Raw genomic sequence first — 14,247 nt, 5'->3', positions numbered from 1 at the left:
ATGGCAAAATCGAAGCGACATGCGAGAAACAATTCAAAGTTTCACGTCGTAAATTCGGCGGGCAACTTCATCGATCACTTGTTTTTGGACAAGACTCTTCTTGTGGCACACACACACACAGCACACTGTGATGGGTTCGGGAAGGGAGGGGCAGGTAGAGGTTGGGGAAACAGGGACCAGATTTTAAAGTCCGTGTGTCTCCAATCTGCAAGGCAGAACGGCACGCGCGCCGTTCGTTTCTCTTGTTATTTTAGTTGTTGGAGCGGAAACGGAGCGCTGCTTTTTGGGGCCCAGAGAGTTGTTCGTGTTGTTGTTGTTTTCTGTGGCATTCACCTTGGAATGAAATGAAAAAAGGACCCGCAGCTGAGCCTGTGATCCTGGAATCCCCCCGAATACCGAATGAATGATTTAGAGCCGAAACAGTTGTCAAAGAGCAGCGATGCGTATGGCCCCAAAGACCTTCCTTCTGCAAATACGGGGAAATGGAGGAATTGGAGGTAGGCGCCAAGTGTCCTTTTAAAACCAATTCATCCGGCCGCTCTGTCTATATTTCCCTCTTAATATTTATTGCCCCTTGCTACTGCAACATAATTGAGTGGAAAATAGGGAGTAAATAAGTTCAAAAATATCACGGGGAACTGAACATATTTTATATATTTTTTTAAGACAATATAGAATTTAGAATATATGTATTGCCAATCCTCCTATAAGCACATGATATTCATTAGAGATTCTCAAACCCTAAGCTCTGAAAACCTATTATGGATAATTTTCAATCTATTTCTATTGTAATATTCCAAGAACATTATTTTTTTTTTTTCGTTCCTTGTATTCATTATTTCTTTCAAATATCCACATGTGTATAACCGTTTCTATAGATCTCCCTCCAAATAACATACAATCTATTAGATACATGTATTCAAGCCGCTTCAATGTATCTACAAAACCTCCTCAATGAGGTTTCTAGGTCTCGAAACCCTGCCAATCCGTGGAGCACCATTTTGCCGCTGGCATTTCAATGTCCCCACAAAAAGTTCCGCCGTTGCTCGGACCTCGTGCTCCAGCCACAAACAAAATGATTCTCTCGCTCAAAAGAGGAGCCGGCAAAAGAGCGGAGCAAGAAGCTCCAATTCCAAGCGACGCTCACACGCTGCCAACGCAAGCAGAGGCCAGACTGCGACGTCAGCACCAGCAGCGAAGTCTGCGTCAACGCTGACTGAGGCAGTCGACTGCGTAAATTTATGTGAACAGCTCGCTCACGACACACATAAAGCAAAATAATGGCACATTCGTCACACTTAACGCGGCCGGCATCTGGCCATCTCGCTTGCACGCGCTCTAGCGCTGGCTCGCTCTCACACGCACACCAGGCCATCCATCTTGCGGAGGGAGTGTGTGGGGGCGACAGCTGAGAAGCGGAATGCTTTATGCTCCTCCCTGTTTACGACGAGCGCAGCATTGGCGACGCAAGCAGCGGCAGAGCAAAGCAGCAGAGAGCTGGCAGCAGAGGACAAGCATAAAGTCGGCCAAGTTTCGTTTTTGGATCTCACAGCGGTTGCCAGTGGAAGGGGGAGGAAGAGCAACAACAGCTGTGAGAGCAATCAGAAAAAGAGAGAGAGAGCGAGCTAGTGGTTTTTTTTTTGGTTTCTGTTGGGGTGGTTTATGCGTGCGTGTGATTTGTTGTTCTGCTTTCTGTTTCCAAGAGATCTATCTGTACGGTAAATGTACGGCCATGATGGTTCGCCGTCGGCAAAGTGGAGGATTGGATTCCATACTATTTCACGGCGGCCATCATTTTGCTTGCGTACGACAGATTGCTCTCGATTATCGCCAGGGCAATTGATAATTATACGGCATGGGTTAAATATTTGATTATTAATGGGTTAATTTTGATGGATTTCTATGCGGGAGGTCTTAATTTAAAAATTTATAAGGATATTAAACTAAAACATTTTCAAATTGATTTTATTTTAGTTCTAAATAATAACAAAAATCCTCTGTACATCCTCTTAATAAAAATGAGGTATATAGCAGATCGTTACGAGTCTAAGGCACTACGTACACATAGTGAAATATTGGAGTTTATTTAAATTTAGCTCTTTAGATTATCAAAAAGGTGCTTCAAATAATATACCATTTAATTTCCCCAAAAAATACTTTTACCAAAGAAATATTTAGAAATTAAAATGGAAAACATACCAAAATTAACCAATAATTCCCGTAATATCTCAAGATCTCGATTTCGTAGATCTATTCGAAGCTCAAACACAAAAGTACCGCAAAATCCGCCTTGTTCGGCCTTTTCCACGTTTCATTCGAATGCGAAAATCGGAAAACTACCGCAAGCAAATGTTGCGACCAACGACTCTCTGAATAACGTTCTCTCTCTCTATCTCTCTCTGCAGAATAACATAACTCACTCTCTGAGAGAGCAGCTTTTTTTTCTGTTGCTGTTGCTCTTCCAAATGCTTTATGGTGCCCGACTGCGACTGCGACGTTGACTGTGGCCGAAGCAGCGCAGTCACATAAATAAAATCGCTCTCTTTCGCTGCCGGCGCACACGAGTTTCTTATAAGATTATTTATATACTCCGCTGCTTTCCATCTCTGCCTCTGCTGTCGCCGACGTTGGCGCACACGTTCTGGATTAATAAGGATTTTCACATGCCGAATGGCAGAGGAGAGCTATATGCTACGAATTGAATGCTTTATGGGTTTAGTTCTACCAAACTCGTAAAGAAATCAACATCATCAAAAAAGCACTCGACGGTGGTATCCACACGACGTTACCCGTTACCGTTTGTTACCCCGTTACGTTCGTTACGACTTTTTGCTGCCGTGTGCTTTCGTGCGTGTGCGTGTGTGTCCGTCGGTGCGTGCGTGTGTGTGCGTGAGAAAGAGAGGGGGACCGGGACCGCCGCCCTCTACTACACAGTATCCCAAAAAAAAGCAAAAAAATACGTATCAAACGCTTTTTGGGGGCTCTGAACAGAAGAACTACCGACTATTCGGTCGCCTACGGTCGTCGCGGTTGTTACACCACACGCCACGCCTCCACAAAAACGCTCCCATTGTCAAAAGGTTTTTCAATTGACAGATCGTAAAGAACAGATCATAAAAGCGATAAAAACTATCGAAAATTATCATAAAAGCGATAAAAAATCATCATAATCGTAAAAAATATTGTCGCCTCCTGTCGTCAGTCGCTCTGAGGCCCTTGACCGGCAACGACATTACAAAACCGCGAAAAGAAAAACAAAGAAAAACAGAGAAGAGCGAGAGGACAAGCCCCATAAGAAAATTTCGCGCGCGCAATTTTTCGAAGGTGGTGTCGAGCAGGTGTCTCCGGGTATGCCTCAATCCTCAATTTGTGCAATATCTATACCAGAAAAACCATAAAAGATATATCCGTATAGGGATTATATAAATAACCGATTCGTTGTGCAAAATCCAAAGCCAAAAAAATAGATCCCTAAAATCTAAGTGTTTTTTTACTATATTAAATATTATAGTCTATCGTATAATCCTCCATTTGTTGTGCAGCAGCCTGAAAACTTGAAAACAATCAACATTATCTAGTCCTTGAGCAATATTTACACACTTAAAACATATAATACAAAATTAAATTAAATTCCCAGCCTTAAAAAAAGACAGCCAAAAAAAATATTACAAAAGAAGAGCAAAAGTTTCAGCCGCATCAAAAGTTTTTTGGTACGTGCAAAAAAGTTGGGGGCAGGCAACATTGAGACCCCAGGATTCCAAGGATAAGAGTCAGTCACACACATTATTGGATTTAAAAGGTAAGCGGATGGGTCTTAGGTTTTCAATTTTTATAGGGGAAACAGAGAAACACTTGGGTTAATTTATGGCCTAGAATTTTGTTAAAAGTTCACTGAAAGAAATGTGGTTTAAATAGGAAATGGGAGAAAAATCAGAGAAAGAGCTGGAGAAACCGCGAATGTTATGCTGCTAAATGTTTCAAGGGATATGGTGTATATTCCATAGTATCTAATTCATATACCCCCTATATAATTCCAAATATACATATATCAAGGAAAAAAATGGAACACACATACATATTACTATATTTTGTATGTATAGAAAGGTTAATTATATTAGAAATTGTTATAAAATAGCTATGCTATGATTCTGAACATATAAGGCACCGATCATGTAAGAAATTGTCTTATAATATGCCTAATTAATCAAATATCTAGCAATCTCTTGTTTATACAAATAGTTTCTTATGGGATTTGTATTTCATAAAAAAGGTTCTTAAGAACAGAGTTCTTCGTGTAAATATTAATATAGAAAAGATAAAAGTAAGATTTTACACTTAAAAGCCTCTACATTTTCTTCAAGTGTAGCTCAAATATTTACCCAAAAACCTTTCTCCACGTGTAAAAGAGAACCTATAACTTTAACCAGATCCAAAACCAAACCAAAACTCTTGGGAGAGAAGGAGGTACGAGGTTCAACACTTCATAATTCAAAAAGTGTTTTTCATTTCGGGATATACCCAGGTCCATCACTCATTTGCTGTGTGTGCTGGTTGCAACAAAACTGCTGCAGCAACTGTTGACAGGCTTATTAGCCATTTGCATAAATTTTACCCACATTTGGAGGCCTTGCTTTTAGAGCCCTAGGAGTTTGTAGCCCCCCTCCGTAGAGCCCCTCTTTTTGGAGAGGTTTGAAGCTGCAGAAGAGCACCAGCAGCAGTAGCAGCAGCAGTGCAACTGAGAGTCGGAGTTGCAGGGCAGCCAGCCCACGACCGCACGAGTAATGGCCGCTTTGAACTTGGAATTTCTCTCCTGCTTTTGTGAATTATTGCACATATCCTGGGCAACATAGTTTTCACTTCCCACCGAATGGAGCACACACACACACATATACACAGTCTCTACACACATAGAGATATTCCCCTCCTCTCCTTTTCGCTCCTCTTCTCTGCATTCGGATTTTGGTTCGCGTAGAAAATTTATGCGGCCATTGCGTTGCAGTTGTCGTCCTTTGTCCTTGTTGTTGTTGTCCTAGTTGTCGGGTCGGGTCGGCGGTCGTCTGTCTGGTGGCCTTTTGCATATTTGTCGCACTCTCTTCGGTGTGTCGTCTGCCACTTAACCCCCCTCTCTCTTATGCCCTGCACACACTCCCGTTCTCGCTATTTCTCCTTTTCTCTATTTCCTTTTCTCTCATTGCACTTGCGCGTAAATTTAAATATTTTTCAACCAAAAAAATAAAAAACAATTTCGAGCCTATTTTCTGTTTTTAATGAACTTTTTGTGTCATTTTATTTGTTGACACATTTTCCATTTGCATTTACCACTTATTTACCCCCTTTTTATCCCCATTTTCTCTTAATTTTTCTCTCACTTTTCCCCTCCACATTTTCCCCATTTCCTCCTCTCTTATCAAATCACTCGATTGTCGGTATTATTTTCTCATAATTCAATCGATTTAATCAGCTGGAAATGTTACACAGCTGACAAAATCATAAACTCCTCCTCTCCTCTACGTTTTGTCTGTGTTTTTGTTTGCAATGCAGAAAACTTTTTGCCGTGATTTATGGCCCAAAAAAAGGGCAGACATTCGATACATACAGTGGGATATATTTGATCAAATTATGAAGTATATATTGGCCTGTATCAGGGAAAATATATAAGGGCTTATATCACAATTATTTAATGGTTTTAAATACCAGTTTCAATAAATTTTTCAATGTTTTTATTGCATTTTCATATCCAAGAAACTTCGAAAAAATAGCTTTAGAAAATATGTCTGTATTTTTGGTATTTTTTTAATAGTTAAAAATTAATTATATTATTCTAAAATAATAGAATTATGAAATTTCTATAAAAATTTTGAAAGAAGTCTTGCAAATAAATTTCCCAACATTTTATATAATTTTCTCTACCATTTTTCATCTCAATTCAACTTTTAATCAACTTCACACTTCAGGGCTAACACACCTTAAAAAACGATTTATATTGCGGCGACAACTCTTTTGTAAAAACATTAATCAAGAGGCAGCCTCCTCATTCGAAAAAAAAACCAAAAGCTGAGCAACAAATAAACGAAATTGTTGTTAACAAAAAACAGCAGAAAAAATGCCATTCGAAACAATGAAAGAAAACTTGTTTTGTTTTTCGGGTTTCAGTATTGAAATTAAAATATTATAAAATCCCTCTATTGATGGATGGCGACACTAACGAAACGACCAAAACGATGACTAATTAATCATATGCACAGAAAAACAACAACAACAAAAACCAACCAGAAATCTAACAAAATCTCGAAAATTTCACACACATAAAACACACGAAACACAAGAAACAAAAGGCGTCACAAAAACGGTATTATTTTTAAATGAAATAAGCTTATCTTATGTGTCGGGTTTTTTTTATGGTTTGAGTGGCAAAAAATGGCTTCATCTCGGGCTTTGCTACGGGTTTGGGTTTGCGGTTTGAGGGCGTTGCAGGCTCCCCTGGGGATTGGGGACCACCGGACTTTGAGAAGCCCCGACGGAAATGCTAGAATTTTATTGGAGCTTTCTTTATCGTATAGTTAAGGAACCTCTGGGACCGCTAAAATTGGCTTGGAGTTATATTTTATTTCATTGGCTAATTAAAATGATTAAAATATAAAAAATGAATACAAAATAACTCGAATGTTCAAAGTTTTGGACGTTTTGTTGGAAAAACTTAAAAAAAAAAACTTTTAGTTGTTGTTGCTGTTTCTGCTGCCAAAAAAAAACCCTTCTTTATTCAGAGAATACTAGGCCCACAAAATGTTTGTTGTTACTGCAGTAAAATGGAATTCTGCTTCTCAGCACTCGAACTGTTTGCAGGCACTGTGTAGTGGGCTTTCCAGTCGAAAATGAAGTTGAAATGGGAGTATCCAGGGGCCAAGGATTGAGTGGCACAGGCACAGAGAGACAGAGCTCTAGAGGGAGGTACAAGGCATCGGTTCGAGGCCCCAGCCGCCCAGCGGGAAGCTCCTGCTGCTGCGCCTCCCAGTGACATTGCGCCCCGAAACGAACCGAAGCGAAGCGGGTGACAATGATTTATGGCAAAGAGATACCCAAGCGACAACGAAACGCAAAAACTCACCAAAAAACTCACAGAAAAAAACAGAACTCCTCGAAACACAACCGAAAAATATTTGCAGAACATTTTCAGGCCAAAAAAAATGCAGCAGCGAAAGAGAAAGCAACACAAGAAACGCGAATGAAAATACACAAATTAAAAGCAGGGGAAAACTACCCAAAACTAAGGCACGAAAAATTTACCTAAAAATCTAAACCAAAAATCTACCTTAAATTACGGAAAAAATCTATCAAAATCTCTGCAAAGATTCTTGCAAAATCTACCTAAAAATCCTCCAATATGTTTGTTTGCCCGCCAATCTCTGAAAACCTTTGCCAAAAATCTACTCTAAAGGTACAGATTTTTGTTCAAGGAAAAGTCAATTTTTTAATGCCCGAAATGTCCTTGAAAAGGCAACAACAAACTAACGGGAAAACAATGGAAATTCTTTGGTAAATGAAAGTGCAAGGCAAAAACCTGCTGATTTTTATGATTTTTCCCTTTTGTCACTTGCAATGCCGCCTGCGGCCTGCGTGCACATGTCATAAATGAGTCATAAATGAGGGAGAATTTTCCAACCAAAAATTAGGATTAAGGTCCATTAGGAAGTCACCTGCAAGGCGGAAGGTCCTGAGGTTCCTACTTGCCTTTTGCCTCCTGCCTACTGCCTCTCAGGTTCCTTCTGCCTTTGACTCGTTTGATTATGCAATGGTCATAAAAATTAATATGCGTCCTTCGGTTTTTGGTGTCAATTTGCTGCGCTCTTCTCTCGCTCTTACGCCTGCAAAATGTATCTGAATCTTGTCTTCAAAGTCCCTGAAAAGTACATGACTTTTGGCTTCTTTCGAGGCTAAAAGAATCCGCGTATCCCCGTCCCTCTGAAGGTTACCTGTTTTTACAGTTTAGAGGCATGCCCCTGCCTGCTGCCTCGCCTTCTTCTTTGGACTGTTTTTTGCTCTGAAATTATTATTTATGATCTGGCATTGTTGTCGCGCCGTCGATGATCTGGAAATCGAAGCGAAAAGAACGACTGCAATTCTATGGTTCTTGCTGCATCCTTTAGGCTGCTCTTTCGTCTTTCCTTTTCGTTTGCTTCTTCGATCTTTACTTTCATTGAAAATCGAAATTTCACAATAAATCAAATTCCATTTTTCTGTGCTGCTGCTTTGCTGCATGGTTTGTCTTGTGCTTTGGATATTCGTATAAATTAAAGGAATGCAAAGATGCAGATACAACCCATGGATTGTACGAGAAACAGGTTCTTTTTCTTGGGATGATTGAAAGTAAATTTAATTCTGAAAGATTTTGTTTATTGAACACTTAAACGATATGATCTCTGAAGAGTGGGTTTGGAAATCCCCTAAATGATTTATTAATGAAAAAATCTTCAATGATTAGAGAATAATATTTTATAGATATTTCCACTGATATTCAAATATTTATTTTATTTTTAAATATTTATTTCCCTTGAGATATCTTATTAAAAAATCAATTTCATCGATATATTATGATATATATTTTTCTCCCACCAACAAAGAGGTCACCCACTAAAATTCCCTTTTGCTTTCCCGCTTTTCCTGCCTTTCCTGTCTGTGCTTCAATTATGCTGCTGCCGCTGTTGCAACCGTGAGAATTGTTCCATGCCGCATGTGTGTCGTCGTCTGTCCTGTCGTCCTGTCGCCTCTATAAATCACATTCACTTCCAATATTTTCACAAACACATCACAATGGGGAGAAAATTTCATGATTTATTTGTGTGAAGAAGTCAATAAGTCATAAAAAAATCCAAATAAATCTTGATTTTTTCGTGTATGCAGCGCGCGGCGACTGCTGCGAAGAGAACTCTGCGAGTGGTAGAGGAACTGGAACATTAGAAATGCCCCGAACATTCTCTATAAAGAAGACTGTCTGGTGGTTCTAGGACGCGTGTCTTTGTTGCACACACACACACACACACATATGGTGGCATTTGCATATTGCAACGGCAGCGGGTGGGCAGCGGCAGGGCGGCGCCCGCTGTCCAAACAAAATATGACAAAAATATGAATATGGAATATGGATGGATATGGATTTCCTTCTTCTCTTTTTAAGTACGCAAACAATTAGACATGCTCTGGATTGTTACGGTTTTCCAAGAGAGATCCCGCTATTTGTATCTGTATCTGGCAACTGGATCTGCATCTGCTGGCTGCGTGTTTTTTTTTTTCGCTCGTCCGTCCGTTACTTGAATTTCAAACGTTTAAGGCCGCGTTCCACAGACGGACACAGCACGAGCGGCGACGGGCTTCATACATAGTTTCAAGAATGACTCAAGAAAAGTGCCAGAAAAAAATCATCTCTACGAGTGTGAAAACTTTGAATACCCTTGAAATAATGATACTAAAAAGCACATTAAAATTACCAATAAATATGCTAAGTTCAATGAAAATTTAATCAAAATTTAACGCATAGAAAAAATAAATCAATTTCTACTAAAAATAAATGTATTATTATTCTCTGCTTGGCAAAAGTTCTTATCCAAATTAAAATACCATGTTTTTCAAGGGGTATCAAACGAGAGAACAAAACTGCGAACAAATGTTGTTCCAAAATAAACCTGAGGCGGCGAATTTCAAGCAAACAAAGCAACCAAAGTCCAGCCGCATATCCAACACATACATATGTATCTACAGATACATACACACACAAATATAATCTATATCTATGTATCTAAACTAACTTAGCCATGGGGCAAAGTCGCAGACAAAAACACAACAAAACCTACATGAAATAATTCGTTTTGCGGCAAAAAACTACACGAAAAATGTTGCAAAAAACAACAACAAAAAGCTACAAAAAAGAAGTAGAAGCGAAAAAGAGTTTGAGACGAAACGAAAGAAAAAAAAAACAATGTCACACATGTCAAAGTTGTCGCAAAATGACACAAATGCGGTACGGCTGCGGCTACGGCTACGGATTGCTCACTGACCCAACAAACCCCAAGCCCAACCCCCCGCAACCCCCACCGCGTGGACTTGGACCTACAGATACACATTTACAGATACAGATATAAGCTCCACGTTGGTTTCTTTCTTTGGGTTTTGGCGGAGGAATCGTGTCAGCCTCAAAAAACACGAATCAACTCACTCGAAAGTCGCATCGTCGCAAAAATTTCGTGGAAATTTCACAATTAAAAAGGTAAAAAGAAGCAAAAAATAAACCAGGCAGACCTTAGGAAAGAGTTAACTGGAATGAAATATACTGAATGGTTGGATGGAGTGTTGTATACTCTGGATGGAGTATGTGTATAAGCAAATCGTGTGTTAGCCATCAAAATATGTTTTTTTTTTTGGTAACTTTAGCGCTGCTCTCGTTTTTGGCCCACTAAAAGACCGATGAGGGACAAGATGAAAGCTACTTACAGCAGTAAAAATGAGAGCACATACAGATAAAGGAAGAATATTCTTTCAATGATATCCAATGAAAAACGTATTAGAAGATCCGGTCTTTAATTAATTACAATAATAAATATAATTTTATTATAAATTAAAAAAAAACTTTTAAATAAAAAGAAAAATACTTACCGATAAAATATCTAAAACAAATTAGTATTAGTATTAATGCGAACAAGTATTAAATAGCATATAATAATATCCATCTGATGATTTTCCATGTCATAGATTTCAATTCCAATATTCTATTCCATATCCCATATCCTATTCGTATCTTAAGATGCATTCCATGATCTCGCCCGAACTAAGAGAGAGACGCCATGCACCCACATTCCATCCCCTGCCACTGGCGGCAATCAGCATCAAAAGGTGGCGGCAACGGCAATCGTAATCGCAGTGGCAGTGTGGCAGCCATAATCCATTTCCAAAAAAAAACCAGCATGGCCGTGGCTCAAGGCAGAGAGGGATGCAAGAAAAAGGGATGTGATAAAGAGAGAGAGCGAGAGAGAGCGGAAGCCAAAAAGAGACAGCGATACAAAACTATCAAAGATGGTTGCAAGAAAGAAAAAGATACAAAAATCAACCAAAAAATGATGCATTAACCTTTTCAGAAACTATTTCTTTCGGATAGACCCAACAAAACAAAAAAAAAACGAAACTCCAGATCCCAGAAACCCAGTAACCAAAAGGAAAGGCGGGGGTGCAAGAGAGAGAGAGGGAGAGAGCGATTGCCGAAAAAACACCAATACAAATGCAATGTGCAAAAGGGAGTGCTGAAGAAGAGAGGAGCGGCACAGAGGAACAACAAAAATTAAAGCCCATTAATCATTTTGACTTATTTCTTTCCTTCTTTTTGCCTTCCCTTTCCCATTCTTCTTTTTTTCTGTTTTTTTTTTCCTCTCGTCTAAAATTAATCTTGATGCCCAAAGCAAGCGTTGCCCTGGCAACGGACCCAAAAATTTGGATCTGGGATCGCTTGTGAGTGAGAAAGAGAGAGATGGAGTATTCTTTGGGGATTATGAAATATACATACGTAAGAAACAGATGCTCGAAAAAAGATGGAACCATAATTATGCATACAGGTTCCCTCCCAAAACCACTTGCAATATTATGCTTATGAATACCATACCATTTCTTACCTCTCCATACCACAAATTTCAAAAAATAGTGAAAATCAAGTGGGAAATTGATCGATTTGCTCTTCTAAAAACCGATATCTAAAATACAACTACACCATAATTCTATAAGTAAAAAAAAAAAAACACTTCTTTCATATCCCAACTATGTATTTGGATGGATCCTTTCTTCTTTTTCGAATTAAATTTTAATTTTCAAAACTTGTGAGAATCGCAAGATCTATAGCTCTATTTATGTATACGAGAACCTCTCCCGTATCATAATTTTCAATGGAACAATTTGTTGTATGTATATATTTTTTTTTCTGTTTTTATCCTACCCCTATCTATAAATAATCCTATTCCCAACTTCTTTCCGCTGACCGAGCCCTTGCTAAAAATTTCAGAAAAAACGGAAAATAATTTAAAACAGATTAAAGCGTTACGGCTGCCTTTTGCACCCCTTAAAAATGGAGGGAGGGGTGGTGGAGAGTGTCTGAGGATAGTGATTGAACAGTAGAGTGAGTTGAGGGTGGCAACAGAGAGTTGGGTGGTGGTGTCTACAGGGTGCTAGCCAAGGGTGAGAAGAGGGGATTATTCCCAGGGCCAGGGCCACACACATGGCAGCCCGAATCCGTAAACCCAAAACCAAATTTGAATTCTGACCAAATGTCTTGCGAAAAACGAAATGTCCTTTGTCCCTTGTCCTTATCATCCATTGCATATGCTGCAAATTTGCCAAAGTCCCAAGTGGCAGGGCAGTCTGTGGACGTGGCACGGGGTGGGTGGTGCTGTGGCAAGTACAACGCACAGCGAGTGTGAGTGGGGTGCTTGCCCCCTGTGTGAGTGGCATACTTAAGGGCGCGTCGTGGTCGTCGACGGGACAGCCGCAAGAGGCAGAGACAGAGGCAGAGAATCCTGCAGACAGAGCCCGAAAGACATCGGAGCGAAAACAACAGGACGGGGCCATAAAACCGTTTAAATCAAACGGCAGAACAAATTGGTTTCCTTCGGAGTCGAAAGCTTTATGAGGTCCTTCGTCTAAGGGTGGATATTCGATTCAATTCGAGCTTTAAAAGTGGCAGAACAAAAATGAATGTTGAAGGAAATTGAAGTTGATTGGTGGAGCGAAAATCTAAGCCAAAAAAGATTGCTAGATGGTGAATTATTTATGGGCTGAAGGAGAATTAAGAATACGAGGGAATAAAATGCACAACAAATAAAAATTCCATACTCTTTCTTCTTCTCCATTGCATCTCATGAATCTGCATTGAAGCTTCAAAGGTTCTCTGTGAAATCTCCAAAGAATCTCTCAAGAATCTATCTTGAATCTTATTTGACCCTTCCAAAGAATATCCCCCACAATATTCACTCACAATCTCTCATCAAAAATGCCCATCTTTTGGCAGCCATTCAGCAAATCTTTTGCATTTACAGAGAGATGATTTAGATGATGGCCGATACGACCGAGGCTTCCCACCAGACTAGACTTTTCCCCAAAGAAAAACCCATTTGTTATTGCCTTATTAACATTGATAATCTCTGGACATTGGCCAGGCAGCAGCAGCCAGCTAGCCATCCAGCCAGCCAGCCAGCAGACAGAGGGACCCACGCACACATGTCCCCCCCATACGATGTGGCAGAGAGAAAATACTATAGCTATCAGCATTTTGCCATCGAAGCGTAGACGACGACGCGACACTTTTGGCCAATTGCACTACGATTGCGCTGCCGTCTGTCCTGTCTGTCGTCTCTTGGTCAATTGCATAATTGCCACCCAATTGAAATGCGCAGAGGTGCAAACGGTGTTTGGTTTTTTATTTTTATTGCGGATGCAATGCATTCGATAGACGATGCAGACGATGCACAGCCATCGATAAGGCAAACGCAAAAAGAGCGTAGCGCCCTGTGTTCTGGCTTCTAGGCCTTCTTTCTTGGCGGCTTTCTAATCGCGTTTATTGATTCAAAGACGGCCCAAAAGGCGGACCCAAACACCTGACCGTAAAATGCGGTTCGAGTACGAGTAATCCTCTTCGTCTGGTCTGAAGTTTTGCTGGTTTTGCTTTGCTTTGCTTTTTGGCTGCCATTTGCCGTCGGCGGCAATTCTGCACTGGACTTCATAATTGCCACCGCTTGACGCACGTCGCACGTTGCACGGTTGCACGTGTAGCTACGTGTTGGCATTAACCCACCAGCCCTCTCTCATACTGCCCCTGCTCCCCCTTTTGTTTTTTATCACAGTTTTTTATTGCTTTTTTGTGGTTATTTTTTTTCCATAATTTTTATAGCATTTTTTATGGCTTTTTAACGCCAAAATGTCTTGACTGTTGTTGCCACTCTGCCACACAGCTATTGTTGTTGTTGTTGTTGCTAGTGGCACTTTGACTAATTGCAGTGCACTTGCCACATAGAGTTGTTGCCACTTTGGTTGCTGTTGTTGCTGTTGCTGCTGCTTTTGCTGTCACTCTCTGCCTGTCCCAACAATTTGTCATCTTCTCTGTCGCATGTCATGTGGTGGCTGGCTGTTCGCTGTTGCTGTTGTTGGTTCTATGTGTGTGCCCGCGAGTGTTTGTATGCAATATTTTTATTAGATTTTCCAGGGAAAACTCCCTACACTTGA

At 40.1% G+C, this 14,247-nt stretch overlaps 1 protein-coding gene across 2 annotated transcripts in view; it reads left to right on the top strand.

The window, feature by feature from the left end:
• Positions 1 to 2,706: 2,706 nt before the first annotated feature.
• Positions 2,707 to 14,247, top strand: part of LOC121404747 — a 100,709-nt gene continuing 89,168 nt past the window's right edge. For both annotated transcript variants that reach the window (XR_005968179.1, XR_005968180.1), the window contains exon 1: positions 2,707 to 3,799. The gene's annotated coding sequence lies outside the window, so the exon portion shown is untranslated. The remainder of the gene's footprint in view (positions 3,800 to 14,247) is intronic.

This window comes from Drosophila obscura, unplaced genomic scaffold (genome assembly GCF_018151105.1).
Source record: "Drosophila obscura isolate BZ-5 IFL unplaced genomic scaffold, ASM1815110v1 contig_4, whole genome shotgun sequence".
NCBI classification, from domain to species: domain Eukaryota; kingdom Metazoa; phylum Arthropoda; class Insecta; order Diptera; family Drosophilidae; genus Drosophila; species Drosophila obscura.
This window is presented reverse-complemented; position numbering and strand designations above follow the sequence as displayed.